This window comes from Canis lupus, chromosome 31, assembly GCF_048164855.1.
Source record: "Canis lupus baileyi chromosome 31, mCanLup2.hap1, whole genome shotgun sequence".
NCBI lineage: Eukaryota > Metazoa > Chordata > Mammalia > Carnivora > Canidae > Canis > Canis lupus.
Genome location: NC_132868.1, coordinates 33,211,475 through 33,237,087, shown reverse-complemented (window position 1 = coordinate 33,237,087; position 25,613 = coordinate 33,211,475). Strand labels below are relative to the sequence as shown.

The window sequence follows — 25,613 nt, the reverse complement described above, 5'->3', positions numbered from 1 at the left end:
TACACTTACTTTGTAACAGCTTTATTGAGGTAAGACAGATATAGTATGAGTTTCATATGCATAGGGCACCAAGGTAGCTCAGTGGTTGAGCATCTGCCTTTGGCTCAGGTTGTGATCCTGGGGTCCTGGGATCGAGTCCTGCATCAGGCTCCCTGGAGGGAGTCTGTTTCTCCCTCTGCCTGTGTCTCTCCCTCTCTCTCTGTTTGTCTCTCATTAATAAATAAATAAGATATTTTTTAAAAAAAAGAATCCGCCTGAAAAAGTTTCATATACAAAAAGTTTAAAATATATGTATACTTGTGTTCTATCACCTCTATCAAAATAAACATATCATCTCAAAAAGCTTTGTTACTCCCTGTTTTAATCTTTCTTTCTTGCCCTTTTCCAAATTTGGATTCATGTAAACAATGGTCTGCTTTCTACTATGGTATATTAGTTTGCATTAAAGATCTTATATAAATGAAATCCTATAATATGCATTCTTTTAATTTGGATTCTTACACTCAGCATAATAATTTTGAGATCCATGTTTTTATCTTAACAGTCCATTTCTTTGTATTGCTGAATAATATTCATTTATCATATTTGCCACAATTTATTCACCAACTCATGGATTGTTTCCACTTTGAGGCCACAATAGAAACAGAGATTCCAATAAACATTTGTGAAAATTCTTCTTATAAATATAAACTTTTATATCTCTATGATAAATACCAAGATATGGAATGGCTGGGTCTTACAGTAGATGAGTGATTGACTTTTTAAAAAATATCTAGTTGTTTCTTTTCTTTTTTTTTTTTTTTCTAGTTGTTTCTTAATCTTAGATTGAAAAGAAAGAGTCAGCTTCTTACCTAGAATACTCTCATAGGAATGATCATTCATTATGAATCAGATAAGCAAAGGAGAAGTTCTGAAAAGAAACAAGACCATGGGGTCACAAAATATAAAGCAAGAATGATTCTCAGTGATCATATACCCTAAAGTCCTCATTTTACAAAGGAAAAAGACAAACCTCAATATCCAGGAAGAGATTTGCCCAAAGTTGCACAAAATCGGGCCAATTTGTGATTCAGTGCTCTCCCCAAGTCACAAAACTGAATCAAACTTTATCATCCACTTCAAAAGTGAGGTGAGCACAGGGATTTGCCAGGTCCATTTCAGCAAAAAGGCCAACTAAGACATAAAAGACTTCTCTTCTAAGGCATGCCAGACATTTACTTCTTGCTTTGGATGTGGCTTATTCCATCCAACCTGACTCCTGTTCTCCTTCCAGCCTGGCATTTTATTAGCACATTCCTACTTTAATTTCTAGCTAATCAAGATTTTTTTTAATGATTTCATTGAGAAATGTTCCTCTCATGTACATTTTCGACTATGGTATTTCTAAAAGCAGCAGACAGAAATCTCTGAGGCTCACAACAAGTAACAGATGATTTGTATTCTGCTCCATAGAATGTCTATATGCTTTCTTACCCCCCAAAAAAATAAAGTCCTAAATATCTTTGGGAAAGGTATTTTTTTCTCTGTTTTCTGGTTAATGAATGAATATCATAATATTTGAAATGTGGGCTGAAAGAAAGAAGCAAGCACTGAATATCAGATTCAATATTCAATTTTCTCCTTTCTCTTGATAACATAATATTTCAAGAATTCACACTTACATAAATACATGGTTACCAATTTCAGTCTTTTCAATGATTTATGAAGTATGAGAAGATCAGAATACTGCCAAGATATTAAAGACACAGAATATAGTTTGTATGGAATTTTGATTACTATATTTTCTTGCTGAGTGGTTGTTTCTTGTAAAATGGGTGAATTGCAAGACTCTGTGAACCACTGATTTCTCTCTTTTATGGTTTCAGGTAAATACTTGTCAAAGTTTTGCTTTTCATGGAAAAAAAAAAGACTATTCCTCATCTATTTATCTCTAATTTTAATTTTTTAGTTATCCTTTATTGAATTTTATAAAAGAAACCATGCCTAAGTGGGGTTTTGAGTCATTTTTAGAGCAATTTTAGGTTCATTGTAAATCTGAGCAGATGGTAAAGATTTCCCGTATCCCCAATGAACCTACACTGACACTTCATATCACCAGAACCCCGTAGTTTATCATTTACTCTTTGTGTTGCACATTATATGGATTTGGACAAATGCATAACAACATGTATCCACCATTATTGCATCATATTGAGTATTTTCAAAGCCCTAAAAGTCCTCTAACTCTTCATCCCGCCCTTTTCCCAGCCCCTGGTAACCACTGATTTTTACTGTCTCCATAGTTTTTCCTTTTCCAGAATATCATAAAGATAAAATCATAGTATGTAGTGTTTTCAGACTGGCTTATTTCTTTAAGTATATATGCATTTATGTTTCCTTCATATTTCCTCCTTTTCATGACTTGAAAGCTAATTTATTTCTAAGCTAAATAATAATCTAGTGTATGAATATACCAGTTTATCTATTTAGCTACTGAAGGACATCTTGGTTACTTCCAAATTTGGGCAACTATAAATCTGCTATAAACTTATTCATGAGCTGGTTTTGTGTGGACAACAATTGACTTTTTAAGAAATGGCTTCTAGAAACTGTTTTCTAGAGTGTGAAATTTATGTCTCCTACCATCATTGTATGAATATTCCATTTTCTCCATATTTCAACCAATACTTGATATCACCAACCCATTTTAATGTTATATACTCTCATATATCTGTTGGTATATACTGTTGTGGTTTTATTTCATATTTTCTTAAACAACTATTTGTTGAGTATTTTTATACATGCTTCTTTGAAATCTAAATATCATTCGAGACCCAAATATTATATTATTTATAATTTTCTCATTTTTTATCGAGCATTTTGGTTCATGATTACTGATTTTTTTCAGAAATTTTTTATATCTGATTCAGATATAAAAATATTTTTCAGAATATTTTATATCTTGATTCCATGAATCAAGGTCCTTTGTCACAATTTGATTTGAAAATATGTCCTATTATTCTGTGGATATTCTTTTTCTTTTCATTGACTTAACATCACTTAAAATAAAAAAAAAAAATACCTTTCAAGGGACCCTGGGTGGCTCTGCAGTTGAGCATCTACCTTCACCTCAGGTCATGATCCTGGGATCCCAGGATTGATCCTGCTCCTGCTTTTCCCTCTGCCTATGTCTCTGCCTCTCTCTCTGTTTTCTATGAATAAATAAAATCTTTTAAAAAATGTCTTTCAATGAGGAAATTCAATATATATATATATATATATATATATATATATATATATATATTCTATAATGGAGTATACTTTCAGTGCCATAACTAAGAAATCTTGGTCATTGAATATAACAGACATTTTCTCATTTAAAAAATATTTTTAATTTATTCATGTATTTGAGAGAAAGAAAGAGAATGTATGTACAAGTGGGGTGAAGGGAGGGGAGGAGGAAGAGGGAATCTGAAACAGACTCTATACTGAGCAGAGAGCCTGATGTGGGGCTTGAATTCACCACTACAAGATCTTGACTTGAGCTGAAACCAACAGTCAGATGCTTCATCCACTAAGCCACCTGGTGCCCTGCATTTTCTCATTTTCTATAAATGTAGGAGTTCTATACTTGTAGGTATAAACTTATGTCTATGATCCATTTTGAATTTCCATTTGAGTTTATATATGATACAAATGCACTGAAGTTCTTTATTGTCTATTTTCAAATATACATTAAATACATTCAGTAACATTATTTCTTCACACTTTTTATTTTAATTCAGTCAGTTAACATACAGGCTTATATGAGTTGCAGATGTACAATACAGTGATTCCACAATTCTATACATCACTCAGTGTTCATCACAAGCGCACTCCTTAATCCCCAAACAGCTATTTCACCCATCCCTTCAATTCACCTCTCCTTTGGTAACCATCAGTTACCTATGGTTAAGAGTCTGTTTCCTGGTATCTCTCTCTCTCTCTCTTTTTTCCTCTTTGTTTTGTTTCTTAAATTCCACATATGAGTGAGATCATATTATTTGTCTTTCTTTGACTGACTTACTTCACTTAGTATTATCCGCTCTACCTCCATTCATGTCCTGCAAATGGGAAGATTTCATTCTTTTTTATAACTTAATAACATTTCCTTGTGTATATGTCCCACTCCACAATTGATGGACACTTGGGCTGCTTCCGTATCTTGGTTATCACAAATAATGCAGCTTTAAACATAGGGGTGCATGTATCCCTTTGAATTAATGTTCTTGTATTCTTGGGTAAATACCCAATAGTGTGATCACTGGATCATAAGGTAGAATGTGTGTTCTGCTCTTTTGGCATGGATGTTCTAAATATATCTGTTAAATCTATTCCAATGTGTCATTCAAAACCATTGTATCCTTGTTGATTTTCTGTTTAGGCATATCAGTCTATTAATACAAGTGGTGTTTAAGTCCTCTACAGTTACTGTATTATTAATGACTAATTCCTTTATGCTTATTATTAACTGTCTAATTTATTTGGTACTCCCATGTTGGGTGCATATTTACAATTGTTGTATCATCTTGTTGGATTGTCCCTTTTATTTTTATACAGTATTCTTCTTTTGCTTCTTATTATAATCTTTAGTTTAAAGTCCATTTTGTGAGATGCCTGGATGGCTCAGTGGTTGAGTGTCTGCCTTCGGCACAAGGCCTGATCCCAGGATCCAGGATCGAGTTCTGCATCCAGCTACCTCTGAGGCGCCTGCTTCTCCCTCTGCCTGTGTCTTTGCCTTTCTCTATATATATGTCTCTCATGAATAAATAAATATTAAAAAAATAAAGTCTATTTTGTCTGATATAGGTATTGCTACTCTGGCTTTCTTTAGATATCCATTTCCATGATAAGTGTTTTTCAATCCCTTTACTTTCAATCTGCAGGTGTCTTTAGGTCTAAAATGAGTCTCTTGTAAGCAGCATATCTGTAGGTCTAATTTTTTAATCGATTCTATCACCCTATGTCTTTTGATTGGCATGTTTTGTCCATTTACATTTAAAGTAATTATTGACAGATATGTATTTATTGCCATTTTGTTATCTGTTTTGTGGTTGTTTCTGAAGATTTTCTCTGATCCTTTCTTGTCTTTCATGGTTTGCTGGTTTTCTTTAGTGATATATTTGTATTTCTTTCTCTTTATTCTTTGCACATTTATTAGTGGGTTTTGATATGTGGTTACCATTAGGTTTGTATATGACATCTTCTTCATATAACAGTTTATATTAAGTTGATGATTTTTACGTTTCAACCCATTCTTTACTCCTCTTCTTCCCATGTTTTAGGTATATGGAGATGATCTTTTAAATTTCAACTAATTCTACATTCCTCTCTCTTTTTTTTTTTTTTTTTTACATTCCTCTCTTTACCACGTTTCAGGTATATAGTGTTATATTTTACACATTTTTTTATTTTGTGAATTCCTTGACTGATATTTTATAGAAATATTCATTTTTACTTGGAAAATGTAAACTTTGCTTGGAGGTTTCAACTGAAAAATCCCCTCATCGCTTTAGTTTCATTGATATGTAACTGTCTTCTTTTGTCTTGCTGCTTTAATTTTTTTTCTTTATCACTATATTTTAATTATATCTTGGCATGGATCTGTGTTTGTTGATTTTGTTGGAGATTCTCTGTACCTCCGGGACCTGGATATCTGTTTCTTTCTCCAGATTCGGGAAATTTTTAGCTATATTCCGTTCAAATAAATTTTCTGCTCTCCTCTTTCTTCTTCTGGGACTCCAATAATGCAAATGTTATTACATTTGAAGGAGTCACTGAGTTCCTAAAATCTATTCTCATTTTTCATATTTCTTTTGCTCTCTTTTGTTCAGCTTGACTGCATTCCATTACTGTCTTCTAGTTTACTAATTTGTTCCTCTGCTTCTTCCATTCTGCTGTTCATTCTATCAAATACATTTCTCTTTTTGTTTATTGAGCCCTTTATCTCTGCTATGTTATTCCTTATCTTTGTGTTAGAGGTCTCACTCATGTCTAAAGGCCTGGTGCGTCAGAGAGCATCTCTAATGCGTGCTGCGTGTACTCTGATATTGTGGTCACAGCCTCTTAATCATTCAGGCTACTTGTCTGCAGAGGCTCTCCTTGCCTGTTGTGGTGGTGTTTGGTCCCTGGCCTGAATGTGATGAGTTTTAACACAGTGGCCATGATCTATTTGTCTCCCAAGCCATGTTTTTGCGCTTCTTACCTTCTTTGATATGGCCTACTCTCTACCTTTACTTGTGAAGTTTGCTCTGCCAGTCTTCAGGTCAATTTCTGGGGGTATGTAGGATGATTTGATAGTTATCTAGTTGTATTTATGGGGTGATGTGAGCCTAGAATCCTTCCACTCCAGTGCCATCTTCCCCTCCTTAAGCAACATTATTTTGATAAATCGAAGACTTTATCATTATGAAATAACCTCTTCCTTGCTTTTGTTATTCTCTCTGAAATATATTTTATATTAATATAACTCCGACATTTTGCTTTTTGTCAGTGTAAGCATGCATATCATTTTGTATCCTTTGATTTTTAGTCTTTTTTGTAGAAATATTTAATATAGGCTTCTAGTAGGTAGCATAGAGTTGTGGCTTAATTTTTGCTTCAACCTGACAATATCTGCCATTTATTACAGTTTTGAACAATTTAAATTCAATGTTATTATGTATATGCTATTTATGTTTCAGTTTAGGTCTACTCTTCTGATATTTGCTTTTTATTTGTCCCATATGATTTTCCCTTTGCCTCTTTTTCTGATCTTTTTGGATAGTAGCATACGTTAATGTTTAAAATAACATACATTAATGTTTCCATAGGAGAATACTATGGTTGTTTCACCAATTTTCACCATTAAGAGTTTTTCATACAATAATTAACTATTCTTCTTTAGAGAAAATCATGAACTCCTTTTTTTTATGAACTCCTTTTTAAATTATAGCTGCTCTACTACTTATTCAGTTAACAGCTGTTATTTTCTACAATTACAGATCACTCAAGATCTTTAAAAGGAAAGTGTCCAAATACCCTAGTCAACATAAGATCCTAGTGAGAGCATATATTTACCATCTGTGTAAAGTCATACCATCTTCTGAACTGAATGTTAAGATCAATGGCACATTAAATTCACAATCAATTTTATTCTTTGGCCCTTCAATTCTATTGATTTCTATATCCTGGACCCATAATTCCTGACATGAGTTGGCCATGACCAAAGTCATACTATTGCTTCCACCCTTGCATCCAGTACAATTTTAATATCTAAGAGAATACTCTCAGATATTATTTTACTCTAAATTATTTTGAATTCTTTTTGAATCTGTTTAATTCTATTGGTGGTCCAAGACAAGGCAAAACACACTTTAATATTTAAAATTTTTTAAATTATCAACTATTCTAATTGGTTCCACAATGCCATAGGATTCTCAGATATATTCATCTAATATTTTCTCTAATATTTATAAATATTACTTTATAATTAATTCACCAAATGCATATTATTAAGTACATGCTATAAGCTATGAACTCCACTAGATGTCCTGACTCAATTCACACCATAGAGTATTTTGTAATTTGTGGCTCTATCATTTATAACCATTTAGATTCATGCATAGTGTATTTGTTTGAGCTGTACTCATTATCAGGAAAGTGGGCAGTTACACAGGCTATACATTTTGCCCTATATTTATTTCTATCAGTTATTTTTTGTATTTCAGTGTTAAATAAGATAGAAAATTCTATCTTACTTTTGTACTGGTAAACTGATCAAGTTATGGTGATAAGGTCACATAGAAAACTTCAACAATATTATCTTTAAAAATATTTATGAACAGGAATGCCTGGGTAGCTCAGTCAGTTAGGCACCCAACTCTTGATTTCAGTTCAGGTCTTGACCTCAGACTTGTGAATTCAAGCCCCACATTTGGCTCCATACTGGAGCCTACTTAAAGCAATAAATGTATCTATGAACTATGACAAACTTTATAAATTAAATATATAGGTGTGTTACTATCACAATGGAATATAGAAATGGAAAAATTATGACATTTTAATAATTTACTTTTAGAGTTATTCATTTTGCAATTGTTTCATCAAGTATTTAAAAGCTTTTGATTCTTGCTGAAGTCATAAACACAAAATTTTAAAAATCAGTATTTCATTTGATTTAAAATAATTAAAATTTTATTATATTGTTATTATCTATAATGAAATTGTGACAATGAGTATTTTAGAGCTTTTACCAATCTGAGATTTTATATTGCAAGAAAATAAATTATGATTTCAAAATAAATGTTTACAGAGATAATTTTTGTGAAAATTTATAATTCTGTTAACCTACTAGTTTAGTATGGCTTTGAGCATATGTTTATTCTGTATAAGATAAAAATATCACAATATGAAATCATCAACCATACTGACTATAAATTGACATATGTGAAGTTTCTAAGGCAAAAAAAGCCTTTAGTTTCTAATTTGCAAATTAGAGACAATGATTCCTTCTTTCCTTTGGCTTTTGGATGGATATATTACAGAGGTATGTGTGTATACACATGTAAAAGCACTTGTATTTTCAATGACAGATGAATATGATAAAAATAACTATCTAACTCAGTGACTCAAAGGAAACACAAACTCACTTACTATGGTGTAAGAATAGGAATATTCTATGCAAGGTCTAGGACCCAACACAAAAAATAAAAGTATTATTCTGTAACACAGATATGAATTATTAGCTATGAGTTATTATTCTCAGTCAGTGGAAAATAATTCAATATGCCTCCAATTCCAGTAGTGCTAAGAAAGCAAAGAGGTTAACTATATAACCAATAATGGGATGGTGATCATTTAAGTTAAATATCAAATAAAAATATCATTTGCAATTCAATTAAGAAAATAAACATCATTGCTGCTAAAGTACAGTTTATTGAGTGTTACAGACTTTGTGGAGAAAAGACACAAGGTTTGATATATATTCACACTGTAGAGTGATTTCCTATTGCAAATGATTGGAACACACTTCTGGCATCCTAATGTTCCTGTGCTGATGGGCTCTTCTGTTGTTCAATGTGTCTCAAGCAATAAAATCAGCTTGTAAGCTTTGCCTCAGCAGCTGAGCACTGCATGCATTCAGGCCATTATGGCAGTAGGGATGCTCAGTTGGGAAAATGGTATATAAATAACCGATAACACGAGGGGAGCCTGATTAATCCTTACTGGCCAGTAACTATTTTTAGGATTCCCTTGCATTTGAGAGGATATGTGCTTGTGAGGAATTGAATCTAAGAGCGTGAATGCTAACTCCTTTGTGACAGCACAAAAGGAATTCTTAGAAAATGATTATTTTGAAATTGATTTCTGAAAATCAGATAAGTTTTTGAAATGTAATTTTAACTTCCTACTGATTCCTTCTTGATGCATTCTCTGCAATAGTTTAAAATTTTTTATTTTGTTTAATTTCATCATTTAAAAATCACTTCTGCAATTTTTTAAAATTTTACTTTACTTCATTTCATCATTTAAAAAACAATTCCCTTCTCTCTGTCACATGCTCATTCTTTTATCATTCTGTCTCTCTCCCACTTCCCACCCCCTATACTCCTCAAAAATATATATTTTTTGACAAATAAGTTAGAACTCAAAGAGGTGTATACATATACTGTCTCTAATTGAGATACTTATATGATTGTATTTTAAGTTATATAAAGAAACATCCTATTAACTAAGAAACATCCTATATAACTAATTTATATAAAGAAACTAGTCTATTATTTGTAGCTTTTTTTTAAAAAGATTTTATTTTATTTACTCATGAGAGATACAGAGCGAGAGAGAGAGAAGCAGAGGGAGAAGCAGGCTCCACGCAGGGAGCCCGACGTGGGACTCGATCCCCGGTCTCCAGGATCAGGCCCTGGGTCGCAGGCGGCGCTAAACCGCTGCGCCACTGGTGCTGCCCTGTAGCTTTTGCTGTGCTGTAAAGATCTAATATTTGATAAATATTCTCATAAATTTTTGAGACACTTAGATTCATATGTGCACAATCACAAATATCATATATATATATGTATCCTGATAAAATTAATCATTATCTTAATTCCAGTATGATTGGTTGATTGGTTCTTTATTCTAACTAGTCTTTAGATGACTGAACTATTGACTGTTACTACTTCCCCTCGTACTAGCTACCAATTTTTTAGCATCTACTCCATAAGAGATGCTATTTTAGGTGTTCACATTTATGATTTATAATGATCAGGCCTTCTGTGAATGTTACATAATATTATCCTAACTATACACATAAGAAGGACAAGTAGTTCAAGGGCAAAAGCTTGATCTGTATGATAGGACTATTTACTCAGCTAGTATTGTAATGCAAGTGTGTGTGGTTTCCAAATCATAATATTTTTGTATTATGTTATGCTACCTGAGGCTTATTTAATTTGATTTTTATTTAAAACACTTTTTCAAGCTATCTGGAACCTAATCACAATTACTCATCATCTCTTACCATGGGCAAAATGAATTCCTGAAATCAGCCATAGCCATTTATAGTGAGCATTTGTGATTTACATTGGCAAATAAGTACTACAAAGACGAATGTGAAAAGATCCCTGAAAAAATAACCACGTTGCAGACTGTAATGAATAGTATTAATGCATATTTGGGTTTTATAAATGCTATAAAGGAGTAATTAATTTTAAGTTGTGTCTTCTGGCAGGTCTTGTAAGAGGAGGACATGACAAATTGGTACAACTCCAACACACAAATGTAGGGACAAATGAGTGGAAAGAAAAGAATCTAAGCAAAGGCACTTAAGGTGAGAAACATTAGGCTGAAAATTACAAACTTAGAGCACATAGTTTTGCTTTCCAAGAATGGATACATTTAGGATTTGTGTTAGTTGTAAGAGACAATGATAATATCCCAACAACAACAACCTCACCCTTACTCTTTTCCTCTTTCTTCTGAAAATAGTAAGTTGATGACTACATACTGTAATTGACTAAAATTGTATATTCTATAATATATAACCTACCTTTATGCATACTTAGGTTATGTTTATAATAAAATAGTCACCCAATTCTATATTTCAAAATTACACTTACGGTTCATCGAGTGTTATGAATGAAATTGTTTCAGCACTTGATAATTTGATTTGATGACTGCAATTCCCCACATTGTAAGGAAGAACTAAACTTGGCAAGAAATTAAAACTGTGAAAGAATGTTTAAATACATAAACATATCTATTAAATGCAACCTCCTGAATGAGCTCTCAGCATTTTGTGCCTGTTTTTAATGTATGTAGAGAACTACAATATAATTATTTATTTTACATGTTTATTGTTCCACCCCAAATGTAATCTTTTCTGAACACATTTCCATTTTTCACTTCATTAGGTTACTAGGACTAAATGCTTTGTCTGGCATAGTTTCATCTTTTGAAAAAGTATAAGAATTGATGTATGTTTCATAATTTCTTGTTAATTCTGAGAATATCTTTTAATTTGTAAACATAAAAGTTGTCACACTTCCTACAGTGTGGATAAAGATCCACACTGGCATAACTCAACCAAATACATCTATTTTATGAGAACTATCTTATAAAAATATTTCAAAAACATTTTGAACTGGGTATATATTAATGTAAATAAACATCCACAACTCATTTGGATAAATGTCTAATGAAAAAATTGGAGGGAAATGTATTTTAAAGAGGGAGAAATATAAGTAATTTACAAATTATTAACAGAAGCATTGTTAATACCATAGTTAAGAACCAGACAGGAAATCTTCAGATTAAGAATACAATGAATGAAATAAAAACCGCAATGTAGAGTGTTAATAGCATATTTAGTTCAGCAGAAGAAAGAATCTACAACTTCAAAGACAAATTATCAGAATCCATACTATACAACGTGCTCTATAAATTTAATTCAATTTCTATCAAAAGCCTAATAGCAATTTTCACAGAAGTAGAAAAAAAATCCTAAAATTCATTTGGAAGCAAAAAAGACTGAATATAGCCAAAGTAGTCTTGAGAAATAAGAACAAAGCTGGAGGTATCATGCTTTCTATTTCAAACTACATGAGAAAGCTATAATAATCAAGTAGTATGGTTACTAGGTATCTATCTAAAGGATGCAAACATAGTGATTTGGAGGAGCACATGCACCCCAATGTTTATAGCAGCAATGTCCACAATAGCTAAATATGAAAAGAGTTCAGATATCCATGGACAGATGAATGGATAAAGAAGAGATGGTATATATACATAATGGAATATTACTCAGCCATCAAAAAGAATGGAATCTTGCCATCTGCAACAACATGGATGAAACCAGAGGGTATTATGCTAGCAAAATAAGTCAGAGAAGGACTAATACCATATGATTCCATGTATATGTGGAATTTAAGATTACCATTTATCCAGGAGATGCAAATCAAAACCACAGTGAGATACTACCTCCATCAGGCAGACAATGACTATGAAAAAGTTGCAGGATAAGTATTGGTGGAAATAATGGACACTTTTACACTGTTGCAGGCAATGTAAACTGATTGATATAATCATATGGAAAACAGTATGGAAGGTCCTCAAAAGTAGAAATAGAACTATCAATGATTCAACAACCCCACTTGTGGGTATATATTGAAAGGAAATATAGTCACTATCCCAATGTGATACTACACACCCATGAACACTGCAGCATTATTTACAGTGGTCAAGATACAGAAACAATCCAAGTGTCTACCAACAGATGAGTGGATAGAGAAAATGGGATATGTATATGTGTGTCTATAAATGTGTGCATGTATATACACACATGATGGAATATCATTTAGCCTTAACAACATGGATGAACCTGGAAGACATTATGCTCAGTTAAACAAGCTAGACACAAAAAGACAAGTACTACATGATCTCACTTATAAAAAAAGTTCAACACGTAAAGTAGAATAGTGGTTACTGGGACTGTAGGGTGGAAGAAAATAGGAGTTGTTGGTCATAGGATACAAACTTTCAGTTATAAGATGAGTAAGTTCTAAAGATGTAATATAGAGAAGAGTTACTGTAGTTAATAACTGTATACCTGAAATTTGCTAAGAGTAGATCTCAAGTGTTCTCACTACAATCATACAAAAAGATTGGTAACTATGTGAGTTGATAGATATGTTAATTAGCTTAATTGTGGCAATCATTTCACAATGTATCTGTATCAAAAATATATAATTTTTATATGTGAATTATACTTCAATAAAGCTGGGAGGAAAATAATGTAACTAAGACCAATGCAGTAGAAAATATCAAGGAAACAATAGAGTTGTTTCCAAGAGAGTTGAAAACATCACTAAGAAATTTCAAAAGATGAACATATCAATCATGAAATTGTCTACTATGGAATTATTGTGGAACTTTGAGTATCCCATACTTTTCTGAGTCCATAAAATGTGGCTTCTACATTTTTTTAGCTATGAAATATGATATAAAATACTTAGTGTGGAGATAAATACTGGAAATAGTTCAATGTTAAAATATGTTTAGGCTATTATCCTTACCCTGATTTTATCAGAAAAATATTGTAATCCAATTCCCTTTGCACTTATGGTGCAAGAGGGATAGAGAATTAGCACAGTGCCTTTGATTTCATCCTTAGTGACCAGTTTTCTTGAGTATCTGGAATTTCCTCACTTAATGTCTAACTCTGATATTCAAAGGATTTTGAATTTAATTTTTTTCTAGTGTAAGTATTTTGTCTACAACTACTAATGAATTTTTTGGGAAAAAATAACAAAAAACTTAAGACTGACTTATTAATTTTATTTATTTGTTCAGCATGCTAACCCATACCCTATATCTATGTCTATTTTGACTCTATTTGACAAGGACTGAGAGGCTACAAATTTTTCTTAATGTTATGTTTAATTTTCCTTTGTATGGTTATTCATATGTGTACCCAAACACAGTTGTGTGTTTTTTAAAGATTTTATTTATTCATGAGAGACACAGAGAGAGGCAGAGACACAGGCGGAGGGAGAAGCAGGGTCCATACAGGGACCCCTATGCAGGACTCGATCCTGGGACTCCAGGATCATCCTCTGGGCTGAAGGCAGGCGTTAAACCACTGAGCCACCAAGGAATCCACAAAATACTATTATTAATATTAGTAACTACCTACTCTGGATGAGCAAGGGCTCTCCAGTCCATCATTTTCTAGTATGATTTATTTTCTGTGACCATAGAGGAACTCAAGTTTATGATCTCTGGCTAAAGTTAAAGTCTTAAAAAAAAAAAAAAAAAAAAAAAAAGCCTCTTTAACTCTTCTTAATAATTATGATTGCTATTGCAGTTGCTTTGGAAACACTCATTCACACACACCCAGGGCAGAGATTGTCCACGGCAGGTGAGATAGTAGGGGAATTTCTTTTCAGTGATATTTGGCAATATCTTTCTTTTAACTTACTAAATATTTATCCTGCTTATTTCCTCCTCAGATCTCCCTCCTGTCTTACCACACTCAAAGTTCCCTATTTATCTTTTTGATATTTCACACTTTGTGCAAATTACTTTTCAACAGAGACACCTTCATTGGCCCACCCTCCAGTATAGGGCCTGACCATGCTTTAAAAAGACAATTAGGACCACATTTTTGTATTCATAATTAATTAGTTATAATTTATTAAATAATAAATTATACATTTATTTGTGATTATTTGGTTGTCAGGCTTTCAAGAAAACTGTTTTTATTTTTTTCATATTATTCATTTCCTACCACATATTCAATAAATGTTTGTTAAATGTGGCTTACTGGGTAAAATTCTCTGGAGGTTTTTAATTTATGAGTGTTTTTGTGTGGCCTGGAGGAAAAAAGTCAATATTTTAAATGGATATCAGTTTCAGGCTAAAGCCTTCAGGTATTATAAATGTAACTTTATTTTTCTATTAATGAACTGAATTCATAAAATTAGCTTTATTACATTATATGATAGAAAAACATTACTCAATCAGTAATGAGAACCTTAATCTGTTACATGTTTTCTCCATTCCAGAAAGGTCTCCTTCAGCCCCAGTAGGTCCCATGATCTGGAACTTAGGCAGTAACCCATAGGGAGCTTAGGGAGTAACCCACAACAACCCATCTCCCCACAGGGAGATGATCACTTGGTGGCAATCATCTCACCCCCCTGACCCTGCCTGAGTCATCTTTTTCCCTATTGAGCCTCACAGGCTTTGCAGTGCTGCTGGGCCTCCTTCTCCTTATCACACAACTTCTCTAGACCTGGTTGTCAATACCATGTCCACACTTTTCTTGGGCAAACCTGAAACAGAAATGTACTCACAGAAGTTTATGTACTTGGGCACATAAATCTTAATGAAGCTTTCTCAGGCCCCTGTGACTAAAGAGTTCTCTCTACTGTCTCTGATCGACCACTTGTGAACAGTGCCAGATGCCAGTAAATGTAATGAAGCTTGCCAACTCCTTAGGCCACATATAGAAAGTAAGGCTACATTAACAGTGTTGGTTAGAAGGGTTTAATTGCTAAAGAACATTCATACACAGCAAATAAAAGTACATGTGTGTAGCTTATTGCAGAAAAAGGATACAGTAGAGCAATAGCAGTAAAGTCAGGATCTACACATCGCAGATATATATACCTGCCTCATAGGAAGGTATCCAAAGAAGCCAGGTGGGAGCTACAGTTGTCCGCTTTCTGTAGGGCTGTCCCAGACACACTTTCCCTCTTGGATCAGGGCCATTATTTGTGCACAAAATAACTCAGAACCAGAGACCAAAACAGGAACTCAGTTGAAGCTTCTGACAGTCATGTAGGCTCTGCTTAGTCATCCCCATTGGCCAATGGCTCCAGACATCTCATGGAGGCCAGGTGCAAATCACGGATCTCACTCTTTTTATCAATAAAAAATGCTGACTATCCAATACGAACCATCTCCTAACTCCATAGATCGATGGATACCAAGCAATGTTATTAATCAGTATGCTGTTTGCCTTGATCAGGGTTCAGTGTCCTGTAGGTAAGTTAGCAAACAGTGCAGGCCAATTTCAGGTGCTAAAATTAAACCAGCACAAAGGCAGAAGTTGGATTTATTTGGTTAAAATCCAACCTATACTAATACCTAGATTATTTCTTTCCTCCTATCCTCCAACAATAACCTATACATATTTAAATCATTTGGGACTGGCAGGAAAAGATGGCACAGTCAAATGGAGCAATTAAGTAGAGTTTAACGAAGAGACTTTTCAAATGATGGTTGGTTCAACTAATACAGGATGTTGTTATGCTTCAGACCGAGAAACAATGATAAAATACCAGCAGCCCTGGCTCAGAGAAACCAAGAAGGTAGCAGTTTTTGGAAACAAGAAAAAGTAACTTCAGGGGAAGGGTAACTTCCATCAGGTCAGTTGAGGCCTTCTGAGAAGGGACACAGACAACCAACGGTGATCGATAGCAAGCAAGCTCTAGGGAAGTGGGGAAGACATACCCTGACTGTACTCCCTTCTTTAACTCAGATACTCTGCCAGAGGCAGGGAGGTCATTGACACAGTCAATATGGTGCAGACTTCTGGGACTCAGAGCACATGGAGACAGTGAAGAATACATCTGGAGAGGGAAAAGGAGAATATCCAGCATTGTTGTCAGAGGAAGGCAAAAGCTCAGCTCTTACTTCCTCATGCATTCTTGCAAATTCATAGTATTTTATGAAATATCATTTATGGTCAGCTTCCCTTAGTGACTGAAATCCAAAACTGTAGGATGTAGCAGCATGAAAGCACATGCATTTTATACTCAGAATAATTTTTTTTTTCTGCTTTCCTAAGGCAGCATTTCATCCTACACACAATGATAAATTGGCTGGGAAAAGGGCTATGGGGCAGAAGGGAATTACCAAAAACATAAAACACACTGTAATAATACACCAAAGTACCCAGTACTACTACAGCAATAAATCATTTGGTTTCTATGATCTCATTTTGATTGATTAAAAAAATAAATAATGTTTTGATATTTATGTTTATCAAAATTTAGGGTAATCCTCTTTATCATCAAAAAAATAAGGATATTTAAGCTCTAAGAGATGAAACCACTCCTCTAAAGTCACACTTATTTTGGCTGCTGATCCATACCTGGAATCCACATCTCATTCTCTGATTCAGCTTTTTTTTTTCTTTTTTAAAAAAGGATTTTATTTGTTTATTTATTTGAGAGAGAGAGAGAGGGAAAGACAGCATAAAGCAGGTGAAGGGGCAGAAGAAGAGGGAGAGGCAGATACCCCACTGAACAGGGAGCTAACCTCAGGAACCCTTGGATCATGACCTGAGCCGAAGGCAAAAGCTTAACTGATTGGGCCACCCAGTTGCCCCTCAGTTTTCTTTCTACCAGGAAAGTGGACTACATAGATTACTTATTGGAGGCAGTATAATCAGTAAGCTGACAAAAATCAGCCATACCATTTCTTCTAAATTCCAACCATTTTTTCTAAATTCCAACATGACATAAGAGCATAGATATTAAAAAAAAAAATACAACAATGATATGTTTTAAAGAATGAACTCGTTCTCAGACAACAACATACGCTGAGATTACCTATATTGGATTAATGTTAAAAGTCAGAAGATTGGGGATCCCTGGGTGGCTCAGAGGTTTAGGGCCTGCTTTTGGCCTAGGGTGTGATCCTGGAGTCCTGGGATCAAGTCCCATATCGGGCTCCCTTCATGGAGCCTACTTCTCCCTCTGCCTGTGTCTCTGCCTCTCCGTGTGTCTCTCATGAATAAATAAATAATATCATTTTTTAAAGAAAATCAGAAGATTGACTATATTAACTGCATTCCAAGTGCCACAAATTAAAATGTTGTATAATTACCATCTCACTTTTATAAATTGGATTTTCATAGAAATTACAGATGAAATGAGATCTTTCAGACTTGAAATATGTTTGATTAAAGTACCAAAACAAATATCCCTGTTTTATGAAAGTCTGCTTTAGGTCACTTCACTTTTATGAACGACATATATTAGTCCCTACTTTTGCTAACTGAAAGAAATTTGAAAAGGATTTTCACTTTTATGAAAAAAGGCAAACAGCAAAAATAGTATTCAGGACTTGCAGTGTGCACCCTGAACAGTGAGAGTGGCTTCCCAAGCTCCTTCCCCAGGAGCTACATTTAGCACCTTAGCATCAAGCCACCATAGCTTTGAACTGTGTTGGTTCTGTCCTTTATCTAGATTTACTTTATGCATTCTTTAGATGTGTCCTAAGGTATTGTAAAAGCCAAAGAGACAGTATTTTTGGGGTCTTGGAATCTCAAAAAATTTTCCATATAAATTAACAGTGATTGCTTCTTCACTTTACACAATTACAGCTTACAAAGGGTTTTATAGGAATGTTTTACATTTGGATAGCAGGTAAACCTTGCATTTGGTTTCTTTCGAATTAATAATTACAGTCCATCACAGATAAATGCTACATTGTTATTTCCTGGAAAACATCTGTCAAACAAGTTTATATAGTATAAAATAAATTTATGTGAGTTTTACTGTAATTACTGGTCCAAAAGCAGAATTATTGGGTATGATGACTAACTTTCTGTGTCAACTTGGCTAGGTCATGGTACCCAGATATTTCATCAAACAATATTCTAGATATTTCTGTGAAGATTTCTTTTAGGTGGGATTAAAATTTAAATCAGAAAATTGAGTTACTTGGTTGGCTCCATCTAATTGGTTAAAGGCCTTAAGAGAAAAGAGACTGACCTCTTCTGAGGAAGAAGTAATTCTACCAACAGACTGCCTTTGGATTTGAATTGCAAAATCACCTTTTCCTGGGTTACCAACCTGTCCTGCAGATTTTGGACTTTTCAGCATCTAGAATCAGGTAAGCCAATTCCTTATAATGTATCTCTCTTCCTCTCTCAGAATTGCCATATAATTCAGAAATTCCATTTCTAATATATACCCCAAAGAATTGAAAGCAGGAATTCAAACAGATGTTTGTATGCCAATGTTCATTGCAGCATTACTCACAATAGCCAAAACCTGGAAATAATCTAAAAATAAATTAAGAGATGAATGAATAAACAAAACATGGTATATACTACATGGAGTCTTATTCAGCCATAAAAAGGAACAAAGTTCTGATACATGGATGAACCTTGAAAAAATTATGTTAAATGAAATAAGCCAGACACAAAAGGGCAAATATTGTGATTCTTTAAAAATATCAATGTCATGATAAATAATAAAAGACTGAGAAGTTGTCAGAGACAGTGGAAGACAAAAGAGACATGCCAACTTAATGCAGTGTAGTAACCTGGATAGGATACTGGAAGAGAAAGAGGATATTAATGGAAAAACTACTGAAATCTAAATATAGTCCTAAATTAAGTGAATAGTACCAATGCTGGTTTCTTTGTTTTGACAGCTGTATTATGGTAATGGAAGATGTTAATGTTAAAGGAAACTGGGTGTGAGGTATATGGGAACTCTATGATCTGCGATATTTTTTGTAAAAATAATATAGAGTGGCAAATTTTATTTTTGCCAAAGAAGCTGTTAGGGAAATGCAAATCAAAAATAAAAGTATGCTAAAATAAGAAGTTTGTTTAAAAATAAATGGGGGAAGTAAATAAAATTACAGGTCCAAACTCAAAACATACACCAAATAAATAAATAAATACATAAATAAATACATAAATACATAAATAAATACATAAATAAAAACAAAACATAAACCAAACTCATTCATTTTTTAAAAGTTGACTGGTAAAAAACCTCTATTTAAATTTAGAGAGAGCTTATTCTATAAGCCTTATATTTTTTTTAAAGATTTTTTTATTTGTTCATGAGAGACACAGATTGAGAGAGGCAGAGACATAGGTAGAGGGAGAAGCAGCTCCTCGCAGGGAGCCCTATGCGACACTCGATTCTGGATCCCAGGATCATGACCTAAGCCAAAGGCAGGCAGGCACCCAATCGCTGAGCCACCCAGGCATCCTTCTATAGGCCTTATAGTCAAGGGCACATATTGTTCATTTTCCCAGCTGGTAACAATAAAGGAATAATCTTTCTGAAATCCAAAATGGGCATCTGAGGAACTGTATCTCCTATAGATATTGCAGTAAGTCAGGCACCTACATCACAGCTAATTTTGTTTTGATATTTAGAAAAAAGTCTCAGCACCTTATAAGCATTAACTCATTTAATCCTCTTCAAAATCCTATATAGTAGACAATGTTATCATCCCCACTTTACAGATAAATAAATCAGGATACTGAGATTATATATCTTGTCTAAGACACTCTGAAGCATATTGCAGAGCTAGAATTCAAATCCAGGAAGTCTGGCATCAGAGTTCATGATCTTAGTTGCTAAATTATATTGTCCTTATACAATTAATTGTATGGCAACAGACACAGCAAAATGTACCATCGAATTCACCGTCTCCAGCCTAGTTTCTAAGCATCCTGAAATTGAACTTAAAAAATTAGCTCTTCAAATTAAAAAGAAACCATATTGGTAAAGAAGAAGAAAAACTTTCACTATTTGCAGAAGAATGAAACCTAAATACTCCACCAAAAAACTACTAGAATTAATAAATGAATTCAGTAAGGTTGCTACAAAATCACTATATAAAAATCCACTGCATTTGTATACACTAAATGATGGAACAGAAAGATAAATTAAGGAAACAATCTTATTTATAATTAGACCAAAAATAATAAAGTACTTAGGAATAAACTTAACCAAGGAAGTGAGTGACGTGTACTCTGAAAACTATAGAACAATGATGAAAGAAATTGAAGATGACATAAACAAATGGAAAGATGGTCCATGCTCATGAATTGGGAGAACAAATATTATTAAAATGTCCATACTAGGGGCAACCTGGATGGCTCAATGGTTTAGCACCGCCTTTGTCCGAGGGCATGATCCTGGAAACCTGGGATCAAGTCACACATCGGGCTCCCTGAATGGAGCCTCCTTCTCCCTCTGCCTGTGTATCTGTCTCTGTCTCTCTCTCTGTGCCTCTCATGAATAATCTTTAAAAAATTAAGAAAATAAACTAAAATAAATAAACTATATCAAAATAAAAAATTTCTGCATAAAGGAAATAATCAACAAACATAAAGACAACCTACTTAATAGGAAAAGGATATTTACAAATGATATATCTAAGAAAAGGTCAGTCAAAAAATATAAAGAATTTATACATCCCAAGACCCCGAATAACAAATGCCATATGATTTCACTCATCCGTGGAATTTAAGAATCAAAACAAACAAAGAGAAAAGGAGATAAACCAAAAAACAGACTCTTACCTCCAGAGAACAAACTGGATTACCAGAGGGGATTTGGGGGGGGGGGGGAATGGATGATAGATGAAGGTAATTAAGAACACACTTATTATCATGAGCCCTGGGTAATGTATAGAATTGTCTAATCACTATATTGTATGCCTGAAATTAATAGAACATTGTATGTTAACTATACTAGAATTAGAAAATATACAGCTTTTCATTTACCCATATTTTCCCATAAAAGACAAAGCTTCTATATCATTTTCATGGTGAATTTTCTCTCCCACCATCTCTATAGATTCTTTTTACCATTCCATGGTGTCTCCTATGCAGACTGAATTAGTCCATCAGGGGTTGAGTATTGAAAATATAACACCTTTATTAATATGTTTTCACCTTTTTGCCAAGTTTCACCATTAATCATTGTTATCTGTTTCAAGGCTTGTAGGTAAATGGTCCAATGAAGCTTTTATTCATTGGTTCCTAAACATTTCACGTTCTTTCATGCTTCTCAATATTAGCTAACTCTCTCTTGTCACCAGTGTTCTTCTATCAACACTCTTCTCTTCCATTTTGCAATAATTGTCATTTATTCTTTTACATATATGCCCCAAATCAGTGTGTGAAGTTCTTTTGCTTTCTCAGACAAATTTGTTATTTTCTCCCCTGTGCTCCTACTGCTTTACTGTCATTCAACATGTATTATTATATATTTCTGATGTCCAAAATGCCTAAATAAAAATAATAATAGAAGAATCCTATTACTTCACAACTTATTGTAAGAAACAAATTATCAATACAATAAAGTCATCTTTTTCTGAGTACTATCTTGATATGGTTATTGTTCTTATATATATTTTTATATCTTTACTATGTTTGTATATCCATAACAGCATGTATTAGCAAACCACATTATTTTAATATTTTAAAGCTTTATATTATTCTCTCTATGTGTGTTACCTCTTTACATATATGTGTGTATGTGCGTGCTCTTTCCTCTACAATGGCTTTTTTTTTTTTTACAATGGCTTTTTTGTGAAAGGGGTTTGACATATTTGTGGTATTCATGAGGAAACTTATAGAACCTTTGCATGTCACCCATGTAATTTATTTCATTAATATCCTAGTAATACACATTTTAGACATTTCTAATTTTTTTTTTGCTTTTACAAGAAATTTGCTCCAATATGCTTGTACATATATATGAGGTCTTTTGTGTAAGCTACCAAGAAGCGGGAATTGCTAGGATCTAGGGTGTATATATGTTACCTTAATTTTTAAATACTACCAAATTGTTTTCCAAGGTTGTATTCCAATTATACTTAATAATGGTTCATAGAAATTCCTATGGCTTTATATGTTTATCATTATTTGGACTTGCTAAATGTTTTACATTTTCATAATTTAATGGGATGTGACGTCGTACCTCACTGTGCTTTTCATTTATTTTTACTAACTCATATCTTCTTGGTCATCTGTGTTTTTTCTTCTATAAGCTGCCCATTCATTTTCTTCTAGTTTTTATTATATTTTTTATTTTTCTTAATATCTTAAAAATATTTTAAAAATCTATTCTTACATTATTGTTGTACATGCTCTGCAAGTATTTTCTCCAAGCCATGACTATCATTTTGTTTTTAAATGATGTCTTTTGAAACCCATACGGTTTAAAAAAATAATATAATCAAATGTATCAATCAGTTAATCATTTAATGCCTTATACTTTAGAATTTTCTGTTAAAGGAGTTTTTTCCTATCCTAAGGTGCCACATATTTTAGCTCCTTTTAATAACATTCAGTATACCAAGTTGCTGTGATTAGTTTACAAGACCATCTTTTCTGTAGCCTGTGATATCCTCAAGGGCAGAGGCCATGTATTATTCATTTTTCTACCCTGGAATTTTATCATGCTCAGTAAATATTTGATGATTGAAAGGCATGAGCTCCTTATAGGTGCTAGTGTAGGCTTTTGGTATATCTTTCTCACGTGATAACCACTACATTAAATTCTTAACAATTATGTTATCAATCAGGACACAGATCCCCATTGTGTCTCTGACTGTGATATGCTTGGTTAAAAAATTAAATTTAAAGATATTCTACAAAGAGAAGCATTATATATATACTAGAAATGGTATACATGACTTCCTCTGCTTAGCTTAATATTAGCAGTTTTAAGTAGTGAAATCCTGCTACGGAAAATATTTTTTGGAGTTTATCTTGAATTTTGTATTCTTATGTGTATGGCTGGGAATTCATAAGGCATAACATTTATAAATATCTTGGTGGGCATGTTTTCCTTTGTTTTCTGTTGAATGTTGCTCACAATAAATTGTATGTTAACTGTACTTATATTTAGATTTTATAATAATGCTGTAGTTTAAATGGAATTTGTTCCAAACAATTTTGAGCTTCATATGAAGAAATTGTCCAGTATTGTACATTCTACAATAGCCAATTCTTATACTTAACATTTATTGGACTTTTGAGATGTTCTGGACAGTTCAAATATAAATTATATACAACATAAAATAGACATATTCACATTTAGAATTTAGAATGTAAAGATGTGCAAATTGTTACAAACAAGGCAAGTGAATTTTGATATATTAATTGTCTTGACCTTTGTCTTTTTTGGGTAAGCATTTGGAATATCATATGCTCATGTCTCTCAGATAAAGTATGACTTGGAACAAAAAGAGTCAAATGTTTGGCTTTTGAATTTTGAAAGTCAAGATCTAGGCATATGCAAAAAATAGTGGGTCAGTAAATGATGATAGAGTAAGCTTTTCCTTTGAAAAATAACTCAGATTAACTTGACAAAGAGAAGGGAAACTATACTGTAACAAGAGCAATAGAATAGATAGCAGTAGAGATAGCTGCATAGAAATTTTGTGATTTGCAGGGCACTCTGGAGTAACGTTGAAGTCCCATATGCTAAACTAAGGAGTTCAGTTTTATGTATGTGTTTATGTTGTGTGTGTGTGTGTCTCTGTGTGTGTGTGTGTGTGTGTGTGTGTGTGTGTGTTAGGAGTTCAGATTTATACCATAAGAAATGGCAAGGCAGGGGCATCTGGGTGGCTCAGTAGGTTTTGTGTCTGCCTTCAGCTCAGGTCATGGTTCCAGGATCCCAGAGTCCTGAGATTGACCCCCGCTTGGGGCTTCCACTCAGTAAAGAGTCTGTTTCTCCGTCTCCTCTACTGTACCCCCTGCTTCTGCTCTCCTTCTCTCTCTCTCTCTCTCTCTTTCTCTCTCTCAAATATATATGAATGGCAACGCATTGAAGAATATTAAATATGGGAGTAGCAGGATTAAATTTTCATTCCATAATAATATGACTGAAGTGTGAAAGATAGAGGAGGGAGTGGTTAAAACATCGGGCACTTAGAAGTTTATTGCCAGGTCTTATGAACCTGAGCAATTGATATAAAATGGAGAAAGGGAAGAATAATATCTAGAGTGGTTTCCTCGGATGAACTGAGAGGGCTTAATAGTAATTGTAGTAATAGTTAACATTTATGCAGTGGTTGCAATATGTTAATGAGTGGCTAATCAATGGAGGCTAGTAAATATTTAACAACAAGCTATCTGGGTCGAGGGATCAAGTGGGAAAAGGCTCTGTATTGTAGTTTGTCAATTTTTATGATATAAACACTCCCAGTATGGCCACATCAACCTGCCAATGATATGTCACTCAATAGATGTTGGACAGAGATGTGAAAAATCTGCTCTCAGCAGCTGATAGGCGGTGGCTTCAGTAAGCCACTAGATATTTTTTTTACATGTGTTAATTTCATTTAATGATCAGAATATGTCACTTTAAATCAGGGTGTCTTAACCTCAATATTATGCACATATTGAGCCATATAGTTCTTTGTTGTAGAGTGCTATTTTGTGAATTATAGACTGTTTTGGATGATCCTTGGCTTCTACCCTCTGGTTGCCAATAGTACACCCTGATACCAGTTGTGACAACCCAAATGTCTTCAGTCATTGTCAAGGTTCTCTAGGGTGAAAAATCAATTCCAATTGAGACTCATTGTTTTAACGAATATCCTATAATTTTCTTCTTTTCCTTCTTCTCACCTTCCTCTTCATCCTATTTTTTAAAATCTTCTTTTACTTCTTTTTATATTTACAAATGAAGAAATTGAAGCGTAAAAAAGTCACATACTTATTATTGCTGGGTTCAATACATAAACACAGATATTCTGACTCCAAATTAGACTCAAATAGAGATGGAGAGAGAGATAGAGACAGACAGAGATTATATAATCTCATGCTACAA

At 33.5% G+C, this 25,613-nt stretch overlaps 1 long non-coding RNA gene across 2 annotated transcripts in view; it reads left to right on the top strand.

The window, feature by feature from the left end:
- Positions 1 to 25,613, top strand: part of LOC140622448 (uncharacterized) — an 83,494-nt gene that overhangs the window by 11,197 nt on the left and 46,684 nt on the right. The window contains exons 2-3 of one of the 2 annotated variants that reach the window (XR_012022211.1): positions 10,727 to 10,825; positions 18,760 to 18,903. This is a non-coding gene — a long non-coding RNA (uncharacterized lncRNA). Of the gene's footprint in view, positions 1 to 10,726; positions 10,826 to 18,685; positions 18,904 to 25,613 lie in introns of both variants that reach the window. The other variant, XR_012022213.1, reaches the window with a different exon arrangement.